The sequence below is a fragment of the Lissotriton helveticus genome, chromosome 1_1 (assembly GCF_964261635.1).
Source record: "Lissotriton helveticus chromosome 1_1, aLisHel1.1, whole genome shotgun sequence".
Taxonomy (NCBI): Eukaryota; Metazoa; Chordata; class Amphibia; order Caudata; family Salamandridae; genus Lissotriton; species Lissotriton helveticus.
In genome coordinates, this window is record NC_136057.1 from 511,284,946 (window position 1) to 511,297,580 (window position 12,635).

General features: G+C 44.8%; 1 protein-coding gene across 4 annotated transcripts in view; it reads right to left on the reverse strand.

Moving 5' to 3' along the window:
- FERRY3 (FERRY endosomal RAB5 effector complex subunit 3) overlaps positions 1-12,635 on the reverse strand; it is a 586,640-nt gene that overhangs the window by 401,894 nt on the left and 172,111 nt on the right. The window lies entirely within an intron of this gene.

A 12,635-nucleotide genomic window follows, 5' to 3' on the forward strand; every position in this document is an offset into this window, starting at 1 on the left:
ACAGCACTTACCTCTTGATATGGCCGTTTGTAATCGTCTAAAAATGTATGGGATTTTTCATAAACATAGCTCCCCTCCTGCCCCTACCTGCACTCCTTACCACTCCCTCACCCCTGACCCAACTACTTTTAAACACTCTGCTCTCCGCATCATGTACCTCAACACACGTTCCCTAGTTAAACATCAGCTTGATATTTTTTTACTGCTCTCAGTAGACAAACCAGATATACTTTTGCTTACTGAAACCTGGTTGTCCCAGGACTCTATTCCAGATATCTTGGCCGCCCATCCCCAGGACTACTATATATTGCAGGCTAATCGATCTTCAGGCAGACCCGGTGGTGGAGTCGCCGCTATTATACTTAAACACCATAAATGTTCTTGTATATATCCTTTGGTTCTGCCGGCGGTGGAGAATATAGTAATTAAACTTGACTCCAGCTGCTGAGCTCTTATTTTTGTTTTCCTCTATCGGCCTCCCCAGCCCATGCCTAATTTTCCCATCAACTTATGTGAACAGCTGGCTAATTTGGCCATGAATATTACTAATATTTTACATATAGGAGACTGGAACTATTGGCTCAACGACGCACTAGGAGGACCTCACGCCACAGAGTTACTCGACTTACTTTAAAATGTAAATTTTGTTCCGCACATTCATTGTGCCACTCACATTAAAGGCCATGCATTGGACCAAATCTGGTCCATTAATCTCTCATTGACAGAACTGTCCATCTCTCCATGTATATGGTCGGACCATCATCTAATACAATTTAATGTCATCATGCTTCCTAAGCCCAAGAACATCACCACAGGGGGCGGAGTCACTAGAAAGTGGAGGGCCTTAGATAAACAAGCCTTTGTGGACACTCTGGCCAGCTCAGTACCCACCTTTAATTTAGATGTCAACACTATGGAAGTCAATATCTCTTCTTGGCTGCAGTCGGCCAGTAATATGCACGCCCCACTCACTAAGTTCACCCGCGCTCGTCATTATGACTCTCAAAAATGGTTGGTTCTCTGCTGAACTAAAAAAACAGAAACTTGAGCTTCGCCAAAAGGAAAGGAAATGGAGACCACGATACTCTCCGGAAGACAAACACCAATTCTCTTTAGCCCGTAAAGAATATAAAGTTGCTATTCTGGGAGCCAAACCAGCCTATTTTTCACAAAGAATATTAGACTCCCAGAATAAGTCGAAGGAAATCTTCTCAATAGTCAATGACCTGTGCAACTCCAAAAGGATCCTTCCCAAACAAAACTCTCAATCAAGACCTATGTGATTGCCTGAACAACTTCTTCTTGGAGAAGATCTCTACCATCAAAGCCAGCATTTCCATCACATTGCTTAGGGAATCTTTGGACAATCCGATAATCAAGGCATCCACCTTGGATCATTTTCCCATCATTTGCCCTTCGACTTTCTCGGGTCTATTGAGCAGTGTTAAATCCGGCTCCCCTAATGATTGCTGTCCCTCTTATATCATGAGAGACATTCTTTCCTACCTTCCTCACAGAATGCTATAGTTATCCCCCTACTCAAAAAACTGGAGGCTGACCATGTGAACCTCTCTAATTATCGGCCCATTTCTCTTCTCCCCTTCTTGGCTAATATCTTAGAGGCTCATGTGACCAAGAGCTTATCCAATTTCATAGAACAGACAGAATACTTAGAGCCGCACAGGCAGGCTTCAGGCCTGCCCATTCTACTGAGGCTGTAACTCTGGCTATGTTGGATACTATGCCGACAAAGGTGACGCCCAGGCGTTAGTGTTATTAGATTTGTCAGCCGCTTTTGACACGGTCGTACCACAATACTTTGCTGGACTGTGTCAAACAAGCCGGCATCTCAGGCGCTGCCTACAGCTGCATCAAATCCTTCCTCGAACGTAGAACCCAAGCTGTTCGTCTCGCCTCCTTCACTGCTCCTAAACGTGCAACTTCTTGCTGAGTCCCTCAGGGCTCGTCCATTTCCCCACTCCTCTTTAATTTGTATATCCGGCCTCTGATTCACTCTTTAAAAAATATGAAGGTTACCACTTTCAACTATGCGGATGATCTCCAGCTGGTCTTTACCCTGGATAGTTCTTCTGACTCCATTCTTCAATTTCAAACTACTATGCTCCACATTCAGAGCTGGATGGACCTAAACCACCTGAAACTCAACCCGGGCAAGACTGAACTAATGTTGCCTGGGAAGAGCGAACGTTCCTGGGGCCCTCACTATTGGCCGGTGGAACTGGGTCCCTCTCCCGCCCCCTCCTCATCGGTAAAAAGTCTCGGGGTCATCATTAATGCTGACCTCTCTCTTAGAGGCCAAGTGGGGGGCAGTGGTTTTGTCCTGCCTATTTCAGCTACACAGGATTAGGAAAATTGCCCACTTGCTCACCCACTCTGCTCTGATACAGGTTGTGATTGCCCTGGTTTTGTCTCGCCTAGACTTTTCCAATTCCATCTATCTCAGCCTTCCTTTGGGCCTACTTAAGCGTCTCCAACTGGTACAAAACCAGGCTGCTAGGTTAATTCACAAGCAACCCAGATGGCTATCCGCTAGACCCTGTTGGACAAACATCACTGGCTTCCTATTGCCCAGCGTATCGCCTTCAAGTCAGGGTGTATAATTTTCAAAGCCCTGCATGGCAGTAGCCCCAAATTTATCAGCTGCCGAATAGTTAGGCATGTACCTCTTCGCAACCTACGGTCTGCCCATCCCCAGTTCTTGTCTATCCCTACCTTCAAGCTCAGACGCCAGGGAGGGTGTAGATTCTCTTACCAGGGGTGGGGAATTCCTATCTCCCGACGCCCGAGACATCTAGATTTCTTAGGAGGGCAAGAGGTTTTAATTTGCATTTTGTCCAAAGGACAAGTAGACAGATTTATGGTAAAACGATACACAGCTGTTCAACCCTGTAGGTCACAGCCAGTAAATAAGTTGCTCTGAGCAGTTTATTGGCAGCGAAAGGGTCAATGTAAAAGCTGGGGCCTGCACTTTAATTTCCCCAGAGCAGAACAACAAAAGCTTGTTTGACTTCCAGGCCCTCCCCTGGTCCTTTTATTTTCATCAAGCACGAGACACACATCAAGCTTTTGCAGCTCCAGTACACTCCAGCAATGGCATGTAAGAGGCTGCTTTTTTTTCTGCCTCTTGGCCCCTTGCTCTGACTTGAACTGTATGACCCCTCCCTGTCTTGTATTCTCTGCTCCACTCCTGGGCCTCATAGGGCTCCAATATCCCTGCTCATCTTCAAATCACTTTGCTTTCCCTTCTCATGCACCCCCTCCTTGGCACTTTGCATTTCCTGTACACCTTATGTTACACCTGGTGCCAAAACCTGCTAACCCCACCACCCTCCGCCGCCCTCTCTGACATCCCTGACCCACTCGCCTTGGCCTCTCATTTCTTACGTCATCGAGGGCTTACATTAAAGCTCATTAGTTTCCACATGGGCTTTCATGCAGGCCTAAGGCCACCCCTAATTCTGTCCTTGCACTAGGCCTCTCATCTCACTTTGTGCCTGCACCAGGGGCATTGTGAACACACCGCTGTAGCAACTGCAGCAGCTGTAGAGTTTTTGATGGGCCTCTTCAATCTGCAGGTCCGCAGACAAATGCCCATAATGGACTTGAAAGGGTGGGTGGGAGAGTGAGTGAAAGGGTGGATGAATAGATGCATGGATGAATAGTGAAAGAGTGGATGGATAGATGCATGTATGAATAAGTGAAAGGGTGGAAGTACAGATGCATGGAGGAATACGTGCAAGAGTGGATGGTAGATGCATGCATACATTAATGAGTGAAAGGGTGAATGGATAGATGCATGTATGAATAAGTGAATGGGTGGATGTATAAATGCATGGGTGAATACGTGCAAGAGTGGATGGTAGATGCATAAATTAATGAGTGAAAGGGTGAATGGATAGATGCATGGATGAATGAGTGAAAGGCTGGATGTATAGTTAGATGAATGAGTGGAGTGAAAGGGTGGATGTTTAGATGCATAAATGAATGAGTGAAAGGGTGGATGGATAGGTGCATGTATGAATGAGTAGATGGATAGATGCATGTATGAATAAGTGAATGGGTGGATGTATAAATGCATGGATGAATACGTGCAAGAATGGATGATAGATGCATACATTAATGAGTGAAAGGCTGGATGTATAGTTGGATGAATGAGAGGAGTGAAAGGGTTGATGTTTAGATGCATGCATGAATGAATAAGTGAAAGGGTGGTTCGATAGGTGTATGGATAAATGAGTGGATGGATAGATGCATGTATGAATAAGTGAAAGGGTGGATGTATAGAATGCATGGATGAATACGTGCAAGAGTGGATGATAGATGCATACATTAATGAGTGAAAGGGTGAATGGATAGATGCATGGATGAATGAGTGAAAGGCTGGATGGATAGATGGATGAATGAGTGGAGTGAAAGGGTAGATGCATGGATGAATGAGTGGATGGATGTAAGGATGGATGTGTGAAAGAATGGTAGGATACGGGTGAATGAAGGGATGGGTGAGTGGATGGATAGGTTGAAAGTGGATTGATGAGTGAAAGGATGGATGGCGTATTGAACGGGTGGATTCATGGGCGAGAGAGTAGATGAATAGATGGCTGAGTGGGTGGGGATGTATGGATGGGTTGGTGGCTGGGTGGAAGGGTTGATGGATGGATGGGTGGACAGTTGAGTGTAAAGGTGGATGGAGGGATTATTGAAAGGGTGGATGGATATATGATGGAAACGGAAGCTGGACGGGTGAGGGTGGATGGACGAGCGAAAGCATAAATAGAGGACGTGAAAGGGTAGGTGGATAGGTGAGTGAAAAGGAGGATGGATGGGGTGGGTGGATGGATGGATGAGTGGAAGGATGAATGGAAGGATGAGTGAAAGGGTGGATGAATAGGAGTGAAAAGGAGGATGTGTGGAGTGAAAGGATGGATGAGTAAAAGGAAGGCGGGATGGATCAGTTAGATCGATAGGTTTGGAGATGGCAGGATAGGTTTGAACAGGGGCTTCCTGAACGCCCCCTTTAGTAGCTACAGTAGAGGTGGAGCTCTTGATGGGCCTCTTCTGTCTGCAGCTCGGCAGACAAAGATTTGTAATTAATGTGAAAAGATGAATGGATGTTTGGGTGAAAGGATGAGTGAGTGGAAGTGTGGCTGGCTAGACGGATGGATGGATGATTGAGTGACCGGGATGGTTGAGTGACCGGGATGGTGGATGGACAAAGGATGTTATAATGAAGGAAAGGGTGAATGCGTGGATGGGTTACAGGGTGTAAGGATTAGAGAGCAAAAGGATGGATGAGTGTAAAGGATAAATGGATGGATGAGTGGAAGGATGGACCGATGGATGGGTCGAAGGGAGGGTGGAAGGATGAGTGAAAGGGAGGGTGGATAGATGAGTGAAAGGGAGGGTTTATGGATGAGCAAAAGGATGGCAGGATGGTTGAAATGGATAGGTTTGGAGATGGATGGGTAGGTTTGGATATGGATAAGCAGATGGACTGACAGATTAACAGATGGACGAACAGATTGGTGAAAGGATAATGGATAAAAGAATGAATGGGTGCCAATGTAAAGGTGAAATGCTAGATATCAGTGGGTGAAAGGATGAATGGGATAGATGCTTAGATGGAAGAGACAAGAGAGCTATGTTGGCGAGGATTCCAATTACTTTTTTCTCTTGCTTGGTGTCATAAGAACTTTGGATCAACGTGGGGGGTATTTTAATTTTCTGGTTACTCACTTGGCCTACACTATTCTCCTTTCTCTACTGTGGGATTATCAGGTAGGCGTGGTGCTGTATGCCAGCGCGTTCATACTAGACTGCTAGTATTTGGTCTCATAAAGGCCACATTGCCATAGAAATTCCTGGCACTGAACAAACCTACTTTGTAAAAGAGCAGAATGCTGTTACACACAAGGAAGCCAGCTCACAGATAGGCAGAGATAGCATTTTAATAAAAACAAAAGGTCTTGGTTAACTCAGATTTAATTAGGGGCTCAATGTGAAAGTCACAAAAGTGCACCCATGATATATGTCCTTGTATTAATGCAGATTTACGTTTTTCATGTATTCACATGAATTTCCTCAAGTAGGCCAGGAACCCCTAGTCCTAGAAAATATTTGTGAATTGCATCTTAGCATGAGCAAATATGAATATGCCCCAGCGGAAATCTGTTGAGTGTTTATAAGTTCACTTTTTCTCCAACCACATTTTTCCCAGCCCTGGAAGAAACTTTACTTCTGCCATTGCAAGGGGTAAATTGCCAACCTTTCTCAGTATGGGAAAAGATTAGAGAAGAGCTGGTGAAAAACTCAAAAATTCAAATCCTTCTATAGTATTTGCCTGACATAACCAGAGAGGCTTTTATCAGAGCTCTTCTATAAATAGATTGCAGCCATTATTTGACGGCGCACTACATGGCACCAAAGGGACAAGTGGATTTTGTTACAGGACATGTAGATTTATGAAGCTACTTGTCCCATGGACAAGTACATATTTTAATAAATTCCACACCCCTGCTTACCTCGCCCCAAAATTCTGGAATTCCCTGCCACTAGCAATCCGGACGAGTAACAATCTTCTGGTGTTCAGAAGAATGCTTAAAACCTGGCTGTATGAGCAAGTTCTTGGGTAACCTCCCTTTGATGTAATATCTGCCTGATCAGCGCCATGAAACCTCCGGGTGACCGTGCGCTTTATAAATTTCTATTAAGATAAGATAAGAAATCAGAAAACCCATGGGCATGAGGGAAAACGTTTGTGATTTCTACTCTAAGTTACGTACAGAAGAAGCAGCTGCTGCTGTGAAGATTATCTACCAAATTTTAACAACATTCTTCAGACCACAGCAGAACAGTCACCTAATACTGCCGAGGGAAAACATAATTGTGATATAAAAAAAAATCTTCCGGGTGGGAAACCAGCAGGAACACACTTTATACAGGAAGAGTTTTAGAAGACATCCTATAAATCAATCACAAACCTATTTACCAAGATGAACAGTTATCTGGCCAAATTGACACTCCTTCAACATAAACACAAACTAATAGTGCTTTTTTACATGGTTTTATTCCCCACCGAGACACCACATCTCATATCAATATGCCCATTTGTGTATTTGACACTCCAGCCGGGTCTCGGGTAGGAGCTCCGATAGTCCTACTGGGCGCTAAAAAAACACTCAACATGGTCACCTGTTCATACCAATGGTCTATCTTGGTAAAGCAAGGTTCTGCGCTTGAACATACCAAAATATTTTACCAGAGCTTAAAATCTTCGTGAATTAGGACAAGTTCACAGCCCTTCAGTATAACTTGTGATACAAGGTCAGGGTATTCAATTTCGCCAGTTTTATTTGCCAGTTGAACACTTATCTATAGCATCTTAAAAGGGCTGAGGACATTCCTACATGCACAATACAAGGGGCAGACTGAAAATTGCTGCATATGCAGATAAGTATTGCTATATTTATTTCTAAGCCAACTGCTGAAAGAGAGGCAAGAGTTTTTGAAGCAATATCTAGCTATTTATTGAAGAAAAAAAAACTCAAATCCTTAGTCTACTCATACAGTACATACAGGGATGAAGATAGAATTATTCCTAAAGCTGAGAACCTGGGCGTTATCATTTCCCCGGAGAAAGATCAGATAATTTAATTCAACCTCTATTATGGAGCTCTGTGGTCGAATTGCAGAAGCGAAAGCAATTACGAACTGTAACATCATAAAAATATCATTTTCTACCCAGGGACCTATATTTATTCCATTCTTCTCTTTCACTTCTAACTTCAGAGTATTTACAGAAGGTTGATTCCATTTGGTCAAGCTTACTGTGTAGATACACGAAAACTCACAAAGCACTAAACTGGGGGAGGATGGGCTCTGCCGAATATCAGGGCTTACTATTGGGCTTCTACAGGCTTTAGATTATTACAGGTAATAGATTTGTACGGATGAAGGTCCCCTTATGGACCTCTGTGCAGGCAGCATCAAAGCAAATGCCTCATTCTCCATACTTCATATTATAAACATGTGCAACTTAAGATATTACAAGCATTTTACTCACTGTGGCAACAATGATAAACAATCACCAAAAGTGTGGCTGACAAGATGGGCAACTGGTAGCTCTCTGCCAGCCCATTTCTTAATCCTTCGGTTATTCCGCCATCACCGACATATTCGACCCAATATCAAGGGACTAATAGTTAATAAGAGGAGACCTTTCATCAGGGTAAAAGACAGACCCCCAACCTCTTGATGCCGTAACCGACCCGCTGCCCATCAACATGGCAGCAGGAGGACTGTGTCCCTAATTGCGACACCCCAAGGAGGCTGAGGCTGCAGAGGTGAGAGTGGTGTAAGTCGTTGCAACTGTGGGCCTCCCCCCCTCCTCCGCACGGCTTTAAGCTGACAGTGCCGCAGAGGTGACTGCCCTTGAATGAGACAAGGTCCCCTGGCCAGAAACTGAGGCGGAGAGCCGCGGATTGTGCGCTCACATACTGGAGCGCTCTGGCGCGTGAAACACCCACTTTGGTTTCAGCCGGGTGCCTCGTTGAACTGGTAGTACTCTGTGGTGTCGGGACAAAGTTGAGGCCAACTGAGGAAGAGATGGGCCCGAGGGCAATAGAAGTGAAGTAAAACCCCACAGCCCAGACTGCGGAGCGGAGGACGGGGCCCTATGGAGGTGAGGCAGATCGGCGGCCTATTGGAGGTCTGCTCCTCTCTGTCCGAGCATGATACAGCCCTGCTGCATCCCTGCAACCAAGATCCTACCTGCAGGGGCTTTTCAAGCGCATGGCCGCGTTGGTGGGGACCGACCGAGCCGCCACAACAGTGGATGTTGAGTGGCCAGTAGGCCGTGACGCAGCGTGAGGGCCCAGCTGAAACCTTTTAGCAGCAGAGAAGAAGGGTGAGGAGCCCTGAGGTCCTGGTGCCCTCACTGGTAAAGACATTATTTGCAGGGTATTGGGAAAGGTGGCGCTGGAGAGCCTCTGAGCCCTTAGACTGACTGGGACGAACTTGAAATCACCTGCCCCCCACCCCACCGGTGATTGGTTATGCCTGGATGCCTGATGGGTGTGCCTGAGGAGGTGGGCCCACCCACAGAAGACTAAGTGGAACACTGTAATGGCTCAGAAACACCAGACATCATACTGAGACCACACAAACAGACAACCGTGAGGTGGTCCCAGCTAGTTCCATTACACCACACTGTGACATCGAAAAACAGACTACATTCCCTGAGCTCAACCAGACACTGGGCCCTGGTGGAGGGATTACTGCTGAGCTACCTGGATGAGGCTCCCTGCCCAGATACACAGCGGGCTGCTGTTGTGGGGTGACCGACATGCTTGGGGAAAAAACTCGGATCTTCCTCCCCTTGAATATTGTTACCTCAGAAGAGGCACAGGGTGGACGGCCCGCAGAGGTCCATAAGCGGCAGTCCCCCAGCATACTCGGACATGCAAAAGTCACTTCATGACCAACCAAACTGGCCAGGAACACAGAACCAAGACACCCGAAATAGGGGAAAATGGACTGGTATGCAAAGGCCATGGCCCCACAAACCTGGGCGGAGGGAGAGACACCACCCATGCCTGATAATTGAACACTCTTACAGGCAATGCAGTCTTCCAGGAAGGCGCTAGAGGGGAAAATAGGTGAAGTACATTCAGAGGTCACCTTCCTCTGCCAGGATCTGCCTAACATTTCGGCAAGAGTGACCAAGGCGGAAAGAAGCATATTTGAGGTGGAAGACACAACCCATATTCTCCGCAAAGAGGTCACAGAACTCACAGCTACCCTCAAGGATATCTCCTGGAGGGCGGATGACGCTGAAAACTGCACACGTAGAAATATTCTGCACTTCGTGGGCTTTCCAGAGGGATTTGAAGGCTCCAATGAGGGGTGCTTTCAGGACAAAGGACTTAGACTCCCTTCCGACATCATAATTCTCATCTTACTTTGTTTTTGAAGAAAGGGACGGTGCACCAAATAACAAAATTCAGAAAGCTTCCAATTTCGACAAAATTAAGTCCTTTATTGTTTTCAATCTTTAAAAAGCCTCAGCCAACGCGTTCCGTTCCATGGGAACTTCGTCAGGGCTGAGAAGAGTACAAATATAAAAGACACACTAAGTATACAAACACAAATATATAATACATACTACATATATATAAAAATACAATATTAAAGGACGAACAACATGACTTCAGGCATGATAAAAGAACAAATATAGGGAAAGGGATTCGTACCAAGTATAAGAAACTCCTCTTTCTGGTTCCATGCTATTAACCATGTCCCGGTGCCAATAAGAGGTGGCAATAGGGAATTACTGTTACGGCAGAAGGAGTCAAGATGGATATGTCATTTGAGGGCGATCAGCTTGGGACATAATACGGACGTGGAAATGCATTATTTTTTCTAAACATAAATCAGGATGTCATGTGTTGTATGCTGGGCTCATCAATGTATATGAAGATCATCAGATGTGATTGGGACTTTTTGTGATTCACTTAATTGTGCTCTTGACCAACATCTATACATTTACATATGTACTCTTTTCAAATGTTCTCCTACCCTATTTATTGGGAGGTTCTTTCCCCCCTTTTTTTCCTTTTCTTTTCCTAGCTAAAGTACTATCAATATCTCTTCTTCTTTGCAATGAGCATTCCGCCATGTGACAGAGTATCATACGGATGGATCGTAAATGATATCTCTCGCAAAGGGCATTTGTCTGCTGGTTGGTTTTATAATTTTTGGTTATACTATATTAGCGATTTATTACGATCCACTTTGGTATTTGAGACTTAGGTTGGTCTCATTGTACTGTTGTTTTGTATACACCTATGTTCTCCTAAACCATCATTTGTTTGTACCCCTAATTGGTTGCATCTTATCCGGAATGGCTAATTCAATCTGGCCTGAGCCTGAGGAATACATTTCAAAATGCCCTGGACTCAGGGCCTTGTTAACTAGTATCGTGATGGTCGCTAACCTCACTTTTATGAGGTCGTTCGGCATGTTTCTATTAATACACCCCTTTGCAAACGGACCAACAATGGTACTTTTAGCCACATAGTGCATTCCCCCTTTTTCCCAGGTACATCTACACCGGTTTGGGATTTCGTTCCATTGTATTCCATTTGCTATCTCATCATTTGTGGATTCCTTTTGTCTGTATTTGTTGGATATTTAAAGTCTCTAGTATTGTTTGTTGAGGTGTATTTACAATAATACCAAGGGTCAGTAGACTATTCTTAGATACGCGTGAAACACCACAATATGGCGCCGCTTTTGAGCATGGTTTAACCTGACACAATTTGGAACGCACACGTGACCGTGGCTGTGCATGACGGGACCAACGATAGCTACTAGAGCCTCGAGACCGATATGGCGGGTGTTTCGAGTTCTCTGAGGCATAGGCGGTTGGATCGACAATACGGTAACGGGGGGACTTCTCCTTCTCTGATGTTTATCTGCACTCGGCATAGATAGGTGATGCGGGCACGGGGGCATTGTGCTAATTTTTCAACGTTATTTGCTTCTATGTCGGACAAATCTTAATTTACATTTTTGGTGTATGCTATAAGAAGATATTTACATTTTACTCTGTGGCAAAATGTATTAAGACAATGAGTACGTCTGTCGCAAGGTCCACTTAACAATGGGGGGGTTGAAACAGGGGGGGGGGAGGGTCACTCACTCTAAATGTACATATTATGTATGACAAACGAAGGGAACCTTTATTACTGCTCCCTGCCTCTCCCTGTTTCTTCTCTAGGAAGACGAATGTAGACGGGTGGTTCGTCCGGTCGGTCTTTACTGGGGGTTATTCATGCCCCATTGTTTTTGAGGTAAGCAGATGGGCATTGTAAATATCACTGATGGATTTCTCCCATTGAATTCCCTTTCGTATTCTTTACGCCAGGTCTCTGTTTCTGTTTTAATTTTACAGGACGGACGGCCGTCAAATAGGTTGCCATCATTCCTAATTTAGATAGAGGGTTATATATATGAATATGAAGGTAAGCGTATGTGCTGTGTGCTAGCCTTGAAGGATATCTTGTACTTTGGGTCCTATTATCGTGATTGCTCAACGGTCCAGTTTTGATTTTTTTGTGTTTTATATACCAGGACTACGGGCCGAACTATACTTATTAGTCGTTTTGGATTACTTGAGGTCGAACTCAAATCACTTTACTCTTCCAAGTTTATTATTGACGAAGAGGTAGGAAATTGTTGATAGCACTCAATGGAGGGTGGCTTTACTTACAATTATGTTAATGGGTAAAATCCCTTTTCATGCTGAATTGTTATTCCTTTCATTGTAATATCTTTGTATAGGTACGTGTACCAAGACTCTGGGCCACTAGGACCTCCTTCGATCCTTGAGAAATAAGCGTGCCCGTTTACTTATAGAAAGATTAATCAAGAGGTGAGATTTGCTTCTGTCTGTCTGAACTCGGTTCCTCGTAAGGGGGATGGTTTTATGCTACCCCCTGGGCTACGGTGAACTACATTATACAGACAGTTCACTCTGCGAGTTATAATAAATACTCCCATGGTTGTGTCATGTTATGGGAACCTCACATATATTATTTGTGTACATGGGTTTAATC